The 10759-nt window shown below is 58.5% G+C and overlaps 1 long non-coding RNA gene across 1 annotated transcript; it reads left to right on the top strand.

Annotated features, from left to right (window-relative positions):
- Positions 1–2369: 2369 nt before the first annotated feature.
- LOC104677142 lies at positions 2370–10523 on the top strand. The gene is made up of 5 exons (XR_750012.2): positions 2370–2747; positions 2851–2954; positions 4732–5143; positions 7491–8426; positions 9089–10523. It is a non-coding gene; the product is annotated as an uncharacterized LOC104677142 (long non-coding RNA).
- The last annotated feature ends 236 nt before the right edge of the window (positions 10524–10759 follow it).

The following is a 10759-nucleotide window of genomic DNA, read 5'->3' as shown; positions in this document are numbered from 1 at the left end:
GAGAGGGCAGTCATCTGCTTTGCCAGGGTCTGGAGTCCCCTTCTTTCTTTCATCAGGACTCCACGTCCTCTGCCCCATGGATTCCTCTTCCCAAACTTCTCTCTGGCCAGAACTTACACTCTGGAGCCCACAGCCTGGGGTGGAATTCCACGTCCTCCACTTATTAGCTGTGTGTCTTTGGGCCTGTTACTTAACCTCTCTGTACTTCAGTTTCCTTCTCTATAAAGTAGGATCATGATATGCCCTACCTCATAGGTTTTTATAAGGATAAAATGAGGGACATTCACAGGATATTGGAACAGTGCCAACCCCTAGCAAACACTAGGTCAGTGTTTACTAAATAGATGAAGAAACATTCTCCATGGGTAGGCTGAAGGTAGAATAGCATCAGGACCTGTCTGTGACCCAGGCTCGAGGGCTGTGGGCTCAGAGGAGGGGAAGAGCCTGCTGTGGTCAGGCCCACATCCAGAGGGGGCTTTTGCTTAGCAGAGGCTGCTGGTCAGGCAGTCCCAGCCGCACCCCATTTTATGCATATTAGAGAGAAATCCAAGCGTGATGGTCTGCAATTGTCCCGTTTGTTTACAGCATTTGTTGGAGCATATTTCTGGCAAGGAAGATGACAATAAACCAAGGTCCGGGCCGGCCCGGCTGGTGGGCAGCAAATGAAGACAGCTGCCGAGGCGGGTGCCTCCCGGTGGGCTGGGGCCTGAAACCAGGGGCTCTGTCTCAGGCGCTTCAAAGAAGAGCCTTTGTCTAAGGCAGCCAAGCCAAGGGCCCCGCGGGGGCAGGCTGGCTGGGGCTCTGGGTGATGCCCAACTCACTCCACGACCCCACACGGGCAGCTCCCGCTCCCCAGGCCTCAGGTTCCCAACTGCGAAGTAAAGGGGAACTAGGGCCCTATGTACCTGCTGTGAGCCCCGCGTCAGCTCCAGGGAAGGGAAGATGCTCTCAGGGCGCCGCCTCACTCCTTAGAGCCTGCGTTCTGCAGCTTCGAGATAGAGAGAGACCTCAGAACACTCAGCCAAGAAACAGACAGGCCAGGGCATGGCCTCCAGACACGAGGTCATGGGAGAAGGAGAGTCAGGGCCACCCAGTGAGAGGACACAGAGCCTCTGTGGGAGAAAGGAGGGACAGTCGCGGCATGGGCACACACAGACTCGGCAGGAGGGTCTTCTGATGGCCACCGGGCCTGCACCCCTGCTGTGAGCCCACAGCCCCATGCACCTGCTTCTTGTCCACCTCCAGAAGGGTGTTGCCTTCTGCACATCCTTGTTGAATGGTGTCCCAAGGGAACTCTGAGATGCCACAACTTCAGGTGACTCCCCTGCCTCCCAAAAGCAGTTACTGAAGGCGTTTTCACAAAGGACGCCTCATGAAGGCACAGCTTTTAAGGACCTCTAGTGTGAAACGGGAGTGTTTCAGGCATAAGAAAAGGCCCAGCAGTTTCTGGAAGGAGAAGAGGACACTCCTCTGACCCTGCCAAGCGGGCCTGCCCTGTGTCGCGCTGGCCCATGCAGCTGCTGAGCCCGGCCGTTGGGCAGCACTCGGCAATGGGTGGCCGTGGGCAGGCTCCCTGGGCTCCTGGGGTCTCATCTTCAGTCTGTGCTTTGCACTGTCCTCCTCCCGCTGGGTCAAACCCTGCACTCAGGACAATCTGCAGGTCACCTCCCTGAAGCCGTCCACAGCACCAGAGGCTTCACTGGTTCCTTTGTTTTCTCTGAAGGCAGAGAATCTTCTAGTGTGTGTGATTTACAATGATTTGTGTCCCGGTTTTATCTGCTACAGCTGACCAGTAGTTTGACACAAGCGGACTGTGCTCAAATCTCTGAACCACCCACCACCACCACCGCTCACCCCACACCTTGTCCTGAGCTCAGCATGTCACTGCGTACAGGAAGTGGGGGGCGGGGGGGAATTCATGGCCAGATCCTCCAAGTCAGGTGCTTTGCACACTAAATCTTACTTGACCTCCAAGCAAATGGGTGATATAGTGCCCAGGCCACAGACGAGGACCCAGAGAGTCAGAGAGGCAAAGGGTTTTCCCCCAGGAACGTAATGGAGCCAGGAGTTGGACGCAGACCCTTAGGGTTCCAAGGTCTTCTCATCCGCTCTCAGTGAAGGTCAGCGGCGGGGAGAATAAATGTGCTGGGGGCTCAGGAATTCTCGGAGTCAGGGTTGATGGTGCCACTGACCTCGCTGGACTTAACATTCATTCAACAAATATTTGTCCCAGACACCAGAAGAACCAGGGGAAGCTCCGCCCCTAGCCCCAGGTGCCTGCCTAGGTGCAGACAACACTGCTGATAAGGTGGGACCCTCTCGTGGGGGCGTGGGCTAGAGGGTAGGCATTGGCCATAGGCTCTGGCTTGCTGCAGAGGTGCCTCTTGTCTGGTGAGGGGAGCACGGGTGGGGGATGGGGCTGGCCCCAGCCAGGACATCATCTGTGTCACTCAGCAGCAGACTGACCGGCGCCTGCTGCCCGGCCAGCACTGCTGACCCCTCTGCCTGCCCTAGCCAATATTTGAGGTCAGGAGGCAAGTACAGCATCTGTGGACTGGCCACCTGGCCAGTGGGGTTCCCCTCCTGGCCTTCTGCTGCCATTCTGCTTCCTGAAGCCAGGAAGCCCAGTTCAGGAGCTCCGCCAGGGCTCCCGTGGTCCTGCCTGTAGCGGGGAGGTGGCAAGACCCCCTTGTTTAGCCTCTGCTGCATCCTTAGCTGCAGCGGGGAGCCTGCCAGGCAGGTGTGGGGTGGGTATCTCTCGCCGAGGCCCCCTAGGCACTCTTGTGTCAGGGTGGTGCTATCTGAGATCCTGGAGGCATCTCAAATGGGGACCCTGTCTTAACCACACAGACAGGCAGGACAGCAGTGTCTTCCTGCATGACAGAAGGGGAAACTGAGGCCCAGGGTGATGCAGCCTGGGACCTCCCAAGCCAAGGTCCAAGCTCTTACCTCAGGTATGGAGTTCCCATGATAACCGTGGGTCACTGCAGCCCCACTGCTGGGCCTGGGGTCTGCACTGTCACCAGCATCCCCAGGGACTTGAGGGATGGCACAGCTTTGGGAAGAAATCCTGCCCGTGGTGAGGTCTGTGTCCTGCCCCAGGCAGACCATCTCAGCACCAGATGTTAGCCAGCTGTGGGCCATCTGGGGGAGCGTCTGAGAGCTGGGCCTTGAAACTTGGCTAGAGTTTGGTCAGCACCACGAGGTCCACCTGCCCACTGGAGCCCCCACGTTCATCTCCCCGGGTGCTGCCTGAGCTTGGCTTCTGATTCCAAAACCAGGTGAAGGCGCAAAAGCCGTGCTTCAGCCGCGAGGGGCCCGTGGGCCCAGGAACGCTTAGAATTGAGCTTGCTCCAGAGCAGACACGCAGGGCCAGGGAAGGTGGAGGAGCAGTCGCCCTCCCCTCGCTGTCCTGGGAGGTCTTCCTGAGGAAGGTGCCATCTGCTCAGAGATTGAGGATGAGGAGAGAGGGCACAGCCTATGGGGACAGGGGAGGGGCCTCTCCCAGTCCCAGGGATCATCTTCCAGGAAGGCCCAGCCCATCTGAGGAGCTCCACACGCCCCCGCGATGGGTGGCAGGGCTGGGGCTCTGTGGCAGGGCTTTGAACTGCCAGCCAGCCCCAGGACGGCTGCCTGGCTGTGTTGCTGGCCCTCCTCCTGGCGCTGCCCCACTGTCGCCGAACTGGATCCAGGCAGACAGGGAAATGTGGATGTCAGCTCTGAACCACCACATTCCTGAGGTCCTCTCCGGGCCCGGAGCTGCGCGGTCTCCTCTTTCGCGTTAACCCGAAAAGCCGTGCTGGGGGGTCCTGGCCCCCGCTACTCTGCCGCCTCTGCATTCCCTGCCCCTGCCAGCACGGCCCAGCCAAGGCTTGCAAGCGCATTCCCAGGGGGCCTGGGGCGGCTGCCGCCTCCCGCAGGCGGAGTATTTTGGGGGCGTCCCCTAAATGAAAACAGGGCAGGAATGCTGGAGGCCACACCGTGTCCCCAAGGCTTGGGTGCGGTGCTTGGAGCTGGCACAGAAGAGGGAAAGGGGAGGGAGGAGGAGAGCGGAGGATGGGAGGAGAGAGGGGTCTGGAAAGCCCAGGAGAGCCAGCTGGACAGGGTGGGATGGCATGGGAAGAAGAGGGAGCCCTGTGAGGGCTGCAGGCCACCGGGGGCCTCAGAAAAGTCACTCGCGGGAGCCAGGGTGGAAATCTTGTCTGCCATGACGCTCACCCTCTCTGTGGCCCATTTTCTCATCTGTGAATTGGGAGATGGTGTTTTGAGGTCCCCACGGGGCAGGGCCGGAGTAAGGGCTGACGGGGAGCTAGGCTTGGCCTCCGCCCTGTCCTCAGGAAGGGGCCGTGTGGTGTCCACGTGTGCTGGCCCTGGTGGTCCCCTTGGGGTCCTGGTCCCCATCAGTCACGGCACTGGGCCTCCCTGTGGCTGATTCCTTGTGGGTCGTGGAATTTCTAGTTTTAAGGGGACCAGTGTGGCACTGCAGGGAGCTCCTGAGTGGCAGCAGGGTGCTCCCCAGGCAGGTGTGGGTGGGCGTCTCTCGTGGAGGCCCCCAAGGCACTCCTGAGTCTGGGTGGTGCTGTCTGAACTCCCAGAGGCAGGTCCTGGCTCAGGCAGAAATCTTGTCCAAAGAGAATCTCGTCAGATGCCTCCCACTCCGACATCCCCATCTCCTTCCCCACAGTGATAGCCTGGTAACCGGTTGTGCCTCTTTGTCCCCTGTCCTCCCAGGTCCCTACATGGGTCAAGATGGGAGCCGCCTTGAAAATCTCCATTCTGCAGAGGAGGAAACTGAGGCACAGACATGGATGGAGGGAATTTGCCCAAGGCCCTTCGGCCTTCTGGGCCAGGACCCCAGCCCCAGCCCAGTGGCAGGAAGAGGGTCTCATGCCACCCCCCGCGACCCCGATAATCCTGCATGCACGGCACAGGCCTCGGCCCTCCTCTCCCCTGGCCTGGTCCCACCCTAATGGGCCTGGCAGTGGGTCCTTCCATCCTGCCGCTGTCACTGCCACGGAAGAACATCGTGATGCATTCCGGGCCTCTGTCCTGCAGGCCAAGGGGGACTTCCCTGAGCACAGCCACTCACCATACCCCCGGGTCTGGATCCCACGCAAGGACAGGCCTGGGTCCCTGGACCAGGGTAAGAGGGAGACACAACAAGGCCCAGAGAGGTTGACTGACTGCCTACGGTTTCTGGTCAACGGGCAATGGAGTCGTTTTGACACCCAGGTCTGGCCTCTTTGGTCTGCGGCAGGCAGTGTTGGGAAGCAGGCTTGGGCCCCTCCAGCCACCCCAGTTGCTCTTCTGAGCCCCTGAGGTGGGCATCAGACTCAGGCCTCTCCCACGGCAACAGGAGGGTACAGAGAAGGAGCCTTTGTCCAGCCCTGGAGAAGGCCCTGCGGGGCAGGGGAGTTAATGGACCTGCCCAGGGTGGGCCCCACACAATGGCACGTTGTGCCACCTGTCGGGGACGATCATCGTGCTTGTCCATCAGGGCCCCATCGCGGGGACACACAGCTCATAGGTGCAGACCCACAGCAGCTGCCCAGGAGCCAGTCCCTCCAGTATGAGAGCACAGTGGCCATCAGTCACCAGCATGGCACGGGGCCCTGGGCATGGGGAACTGGCAGGAGAGGGCCGACATGAGCGCCAGTGGCACCACCAAGACGCTCAGTCTTGGAAGGGTGAAGCCAGCCTGGCCCAGCCCTGCACAGCTGTAGCCTTGACACGCACCTCTCCTTCCTGAGCCTTGGTTTTGCATGCCCACAGCGGGGCCACAGCCCCCTCTGCCACACCTGGCAAACTGTGGGAGAGATGACGGGAAATCAAAAACGAAAAGGTTCATGAGAAAGAAAGTGGGCAGATAAGGCTGCAGAAAGGTAATGGGAAGCTAAGCCTTGGTCCAAGAAGCCCAGTGAGAACCTGCACACCACGGCTGTGGCCCCCAAATGCCCCTTGGATGGGAGACAGCTGGACCAGGCCTCACATGCCAGGGAGTAGTCCAGGGGTCTCTCCACCGCAGACCACACTGTGACCCTGGGTGCCCACTGGTCTCTCCACCGCAGACCACACTGTGACCCCAGGCACCTGCTGGTCTCTCCACCGCAGACCACACTGTGACCCCGGGAACCTGCTGGTCTCTCCACCGCAGACCACACTGTGACCCCGGGCACCTGCTGGTCTCTCCACCACAGACCACACTGTGAGCCCGGGCACCTGCTCCCCACTTGGAGCTCGTTTCTCCGAAACTGAAATGAGGGAGCTCAAGACTCCCAGGCCCTTCCACCTCCCTGGACGCCAGAGGTGGCTGCCGTTGGGCGCTAAGGACGCTTGACACAGAGGGGCCCCAACATGGGCTGAGAAGGACCCTGGGCGGTGCAGGCCACAGTGCCCTGCCTGTCCTGGCAACATGCAGGGACCCCAAACCTCCAGCGAGAAATCACTAAAATAGCCCGCGGCAGCTTTCCCACAGGCCTCCCATGTGGTATTTTTAGCCCTGGAGCCAGAGGCTTGGCTTGTTAAGAATAGCCTGGGGCAGTGGGAACATGCTCCGGCTGCAGGCGGGCTGCGGACTCCCATGCACCGGTCAGTGGGTGCTCCAAGGGCCGAGAGGTGTCCGCAGACCATAGGCTCCGCCACAGGGACAGGGGCAGTTCTCACTTGCAAAATCAAAAGGTGCAATCCAATGCATCGGGCTTCTGTGACTGCAGTCAGGAAAGATGGTGGCTGTCCTCACAGGGAACCCCAGTGGCCGAGCCTCCCAGGGGCTGGCAGGCTGGATTTGGCCTCCCACCTTGCCCTCTGCAGCCCCAGCCCGACACTCTCAGCGGGTGAAGAAGTTGAGCTTCCAGGGTCAGGCTGGCGGGTGATGAGGTTGAGCTTCCAGGGTCAGGCTGGGTGAGTGGTTCCAGCCCCAGGGGTGGGGGTGCCATTCCCGGGTCACCCAGCCAGGACCTGATGCACCCGGGTCAGCTCCTGCAGCCTGGACTGTCTGAGAATTCCTCCCCAAGGAGATGTTCCTCCACAGCACAGGTCAGAAAGGGGCCTGGAGTTTTGTGGGGGGGAGCCCTTGGCCCCTCAACACCCCAGCCAAGGAGGAGTGCCCCAGCCCCTCACACATGCTCCTTGGGGATTTGGTCCAGGCCCCAGGGATGGAGTGAAGCTGTCCCACCATCAGCCCAGGCACCTCTGGGGCAAGAGGCCCATCCTTAGTGGGCCCTGTTCTGCCGCATGGGCTGTTGTGCGAAGCTGTGGTCTCCGTCGTGTAGAGCAGTAAGGCTGGCAGGACTGCCAAGGCCTGGGATCGGAGGCATACACAGCCAACAGTCAGTGCTGTGAAGACAAAGAACCTGAAAAGTCAAGGGCTTCCAAGAGTGACAGAGACAGCCTTTCATCCAGTACTTCTTGACTCTGAAACCTCCCATGGCTCCCCAGTACCTGCAGCAGCTAGAAATCCAATTTGCCGATGAATCCTTGTTTCCTTCCAGATACAAACTCATCTGGAAGCCTTAAAACAATGGAAGCAGGTGAGAGCAGAGAGATCCCGAGCACAGGTGAGGTGGGGTCCCTGAGGCAGGCTCAAAACTGCTTCTCAAGGCAGGGGGTGCCCTGTGCGCCCTCTGAGAGCACAGCCTGCAGACAGAGTCCAGACGTCTCCGGCAGGCCTTTGAGGCCTTCGTGTCAAAGCCCACTTCTACCACTTCCTAGCGTGATACCTTCGGCCTGGTGGGAGTCCCTGGTGCCCAGTTGATGGTGTCATTGGGGAAGTCCAGTGGTGGACCCCAGCACAGCAGGCGCTCAGCAGCGCAGCAGTACCATTGCTTAGCCCCACCTCCCTTTCCAGACTCCGCACCCCTCCTCAGTCTCAGAGCAAGGACCTCCCCTTGCCCCTCCACCTGGCCTCTCCTCACTCCCTGCGACTCTGCCCAAGCAAGACCTCCCGGTGGAATTCGTTCATTTGTCAAGTCATTATGCAGCCGGCCAGCCATCACTTCTTTTTTATCCACATTTTCTGAGGGCCTGCTGTGTGCCAGCTGCTGGGGACGTGAAGACATCGAAGACCCTAGGCCTTGACCTCCTAGAGCCCCAGTTTGGTGGAAGAAAGAAACAAGGAGACTGCAAAACACACCCTGTGATGGGGAGGGTTGAGGTTACCAGTGGGAGAGGCGAGCTGGCAGGGCTCAGTGGTGAGGGTGCAGGTGGGGGACCAGGGACGCCGCATGAAGGAGATGGCTAGGTTGAGCTTTGCAGGCTCCAGGGGGAGAATGAAGAGCTGACACCTGCAATGTGCCTGGAGCACAGCAGGTTAGTACAACCAGGACCATCCCGTCCTGCATCCCCACCATGAACTCGGACTTTCTGGAAGGTCCTTGCTTATCCCAGCATCCACACACCCTTGACCAGACCTGGTCAACATTTGCTTGGTAAGTGAATCAATGAATAGTTTGCTCCAAAAGACTCCTTGGTAATGGGGTTAGCCCATGGGAAGCTGTGGGGTGAGCGGGGAGAGAGAGGATTCTGACCTCCCAAGGAGCTGGGCTGTGGTCTCCTGCTCTGCCTGGAACCAGCCCTGGGCCCTTGGCATGAAGACCCAGTGAATATGCCAGCCCAGTGTTCTGTACCTTCCTCCTCCCTTGAGGCCTCTACCAGCCTCCTCTCACCCATTCCTGCACCTGCCGCACCAATCTGTGTGGAGTGCCCACTCCAGTCAGGCCCTGCTCTATCAGCAAACTCAGCGAGCAGAACCTCTGCCCCATGGCACTGCTTCAGCCTGCTGAGACCGGCAAGGAGATTGTGAGCAAGAGGGCAGTGGGCTCTGCTAGAAGTCACAAGTGGTGCGGAGAGGAGCGGGGGCATTTGGAGCACAGTGGACAGGGATTACGGAGGTACAGGGCAAGGCAGCCCAGGAGGAGGGAGCAGCCAGTGCAAAGGCTCTGAGGCAGGAGGGCGCAGAGGCCCGTGGGGCTGGAGCAGAGGGAACTGGGAGGATGGGCAGACGGGGTTGGGCCTCATTCAGCCACTGGAAGCATTTTGATTTTCCTCGAAGGCAGGAACTAGTGGGAGGCTTGGTCTCACATTTTCCCAGGATCGACCTGGCTGCTGGGGTGAGAAGAGACTGGAGAGAGACCACGATGGAAGTCAGGAGGCCAACAAGGAGCCGGGGTAGTCCTCTAGGGAGACATGATGTGGCTTCAGCCCCAGTGGTGACGGCGGGGTAGAGCCAGTGGGGTTCTGAACTGAGTGGATGTGAAATGAGGGAAAGAGGGACGCTGTGGTCAGCAGAATCATGTCTCCCCTAAAGATGCCCCATCCTAACTCCTGTCACCCTTGACAGTGTGACCTCCACCACAAAGGGGACTTTTCAGGCATGAAAGTTAAGGAACCCTGAGACGAGGAGATGGCCCTGGACTGTCCGGCGGGCCCAGCGTCATCACAAGTGTGCTTATAAGTGGAGGAGGAGGCAGGGGAGCCGAGCAGATGTGAGGACAGAAGCAGAGGTCGGAGGGACGTGCAGTTGGCTTGAGATGGAGGAGGAGCTATGAGCCAAGGAGCGTGGGCAGCCTCTGGAAGCTGGAAAGGGCAAGGGTTTTTCCTGGAGCCTCCAGCAGAACCCAGCCCTGCTGCCATCTCAACTGTAGCCCGGTGAGACGGTGTCCGATTCCCGACCTCCAGAACTATGAGATAACACATGTTGCTTTAAGCCACTGCAATTGTGGTAATGGTCACAGCAGCCTTAGGAAACTGTACAGGGGTTGAAGATGACTTGCTGACCTCTGAGCTCACACTGAAGCCTCCTGGAACACTGTGGGTTGTGAGCAGGGATAAGAACGCAGCATGGATCCACCCGGGAAGGCCCACTGGCATCGCAATTTCAGGGAAGATTCCCAGGCTGAAAAAAGAGAAAGTGGCCAGGGTGGCACAGAATGCCGCATGTCAAAGAAATGGCACCCAAGCCATCCGTCAGTCCCTCACCTGCCACACAGACAGCACCTTGGACCCAGCAACATGTCACTCACCACACTGATGCTGTCCACAGGCATCGCCTTGCTTTTGCAACTCTGTGTGACATTTGTCAGCTTGGTTTGGTTCTGGGGCTGTATCAGAGATGTCAGCCCAGGAACTCACCCTGGTTTTGTGTCCGTACTATTGCCACAGCATTGGAATAAAAGGCGTTTTAAGCAACACCAGGAACCCATGGGAATCTTTTCAAAGGCTCTGTATCAGCACAACCTAAGGAGCACTGTTGTCAGCGATGAAATCGGTTGAGGATTTGAAGCCGGCATGTGGTGCACACAAATTTCCTTCTTTTTTTTTTAAAAAAATCAATGATTAGACGACTCCTTAGAGCAGTTTTAGGTTCACTGCAAAACTGAACAGAAAGTGCGGAGTGACCATATCTCACCTTCCCAAACACACACACAGTTTTCTCTGTGACTAACATCTTGCATCTGTGGCACATTTGTTGCAATTGAGGAACCAATATTGACCCATTATTATAAAGTCAGTAGTTGACATAAACATTCACTGTTGGTGTGGTGATTCTGTGGCTTTGGATAAATGGAGAGTGACATGTATCTGCCATTACAGTATCACGCAGAAGAGCTTCACTGCTCCCAGTGTCCTCCATCCTCCATCCACTCACCCCTTACCTCCCCCAGCCCCTGGCAGCCACTGATCCTTTTCTGTCTCCACAATTTGCCTTTTCCGCATGTCGCAGGGTTGGGATCATACAGCATGTAGCCTTTTCAGATCAGCT

This window comes from Rhinopithecus roxellana, chromosome 15 (assembly GCF_007565055.1).
Source record: "Rhinopithecus roxellana isolate Shanxi Qingling chromosome 15, ASM756505v1, whole genome shotgun sequence".
Taxonomy (NCBI): Eukaryota; Metazoa; Chordata; class Mammalia; order Primates; family Cercopithecidae; genus Rhinopithecus; species Rhinopithecus roxellana.
Note: the sequence above shows the minus strand (reverse complement) of the source record. Positions and strands in the feature narration are given on the sequence as shown.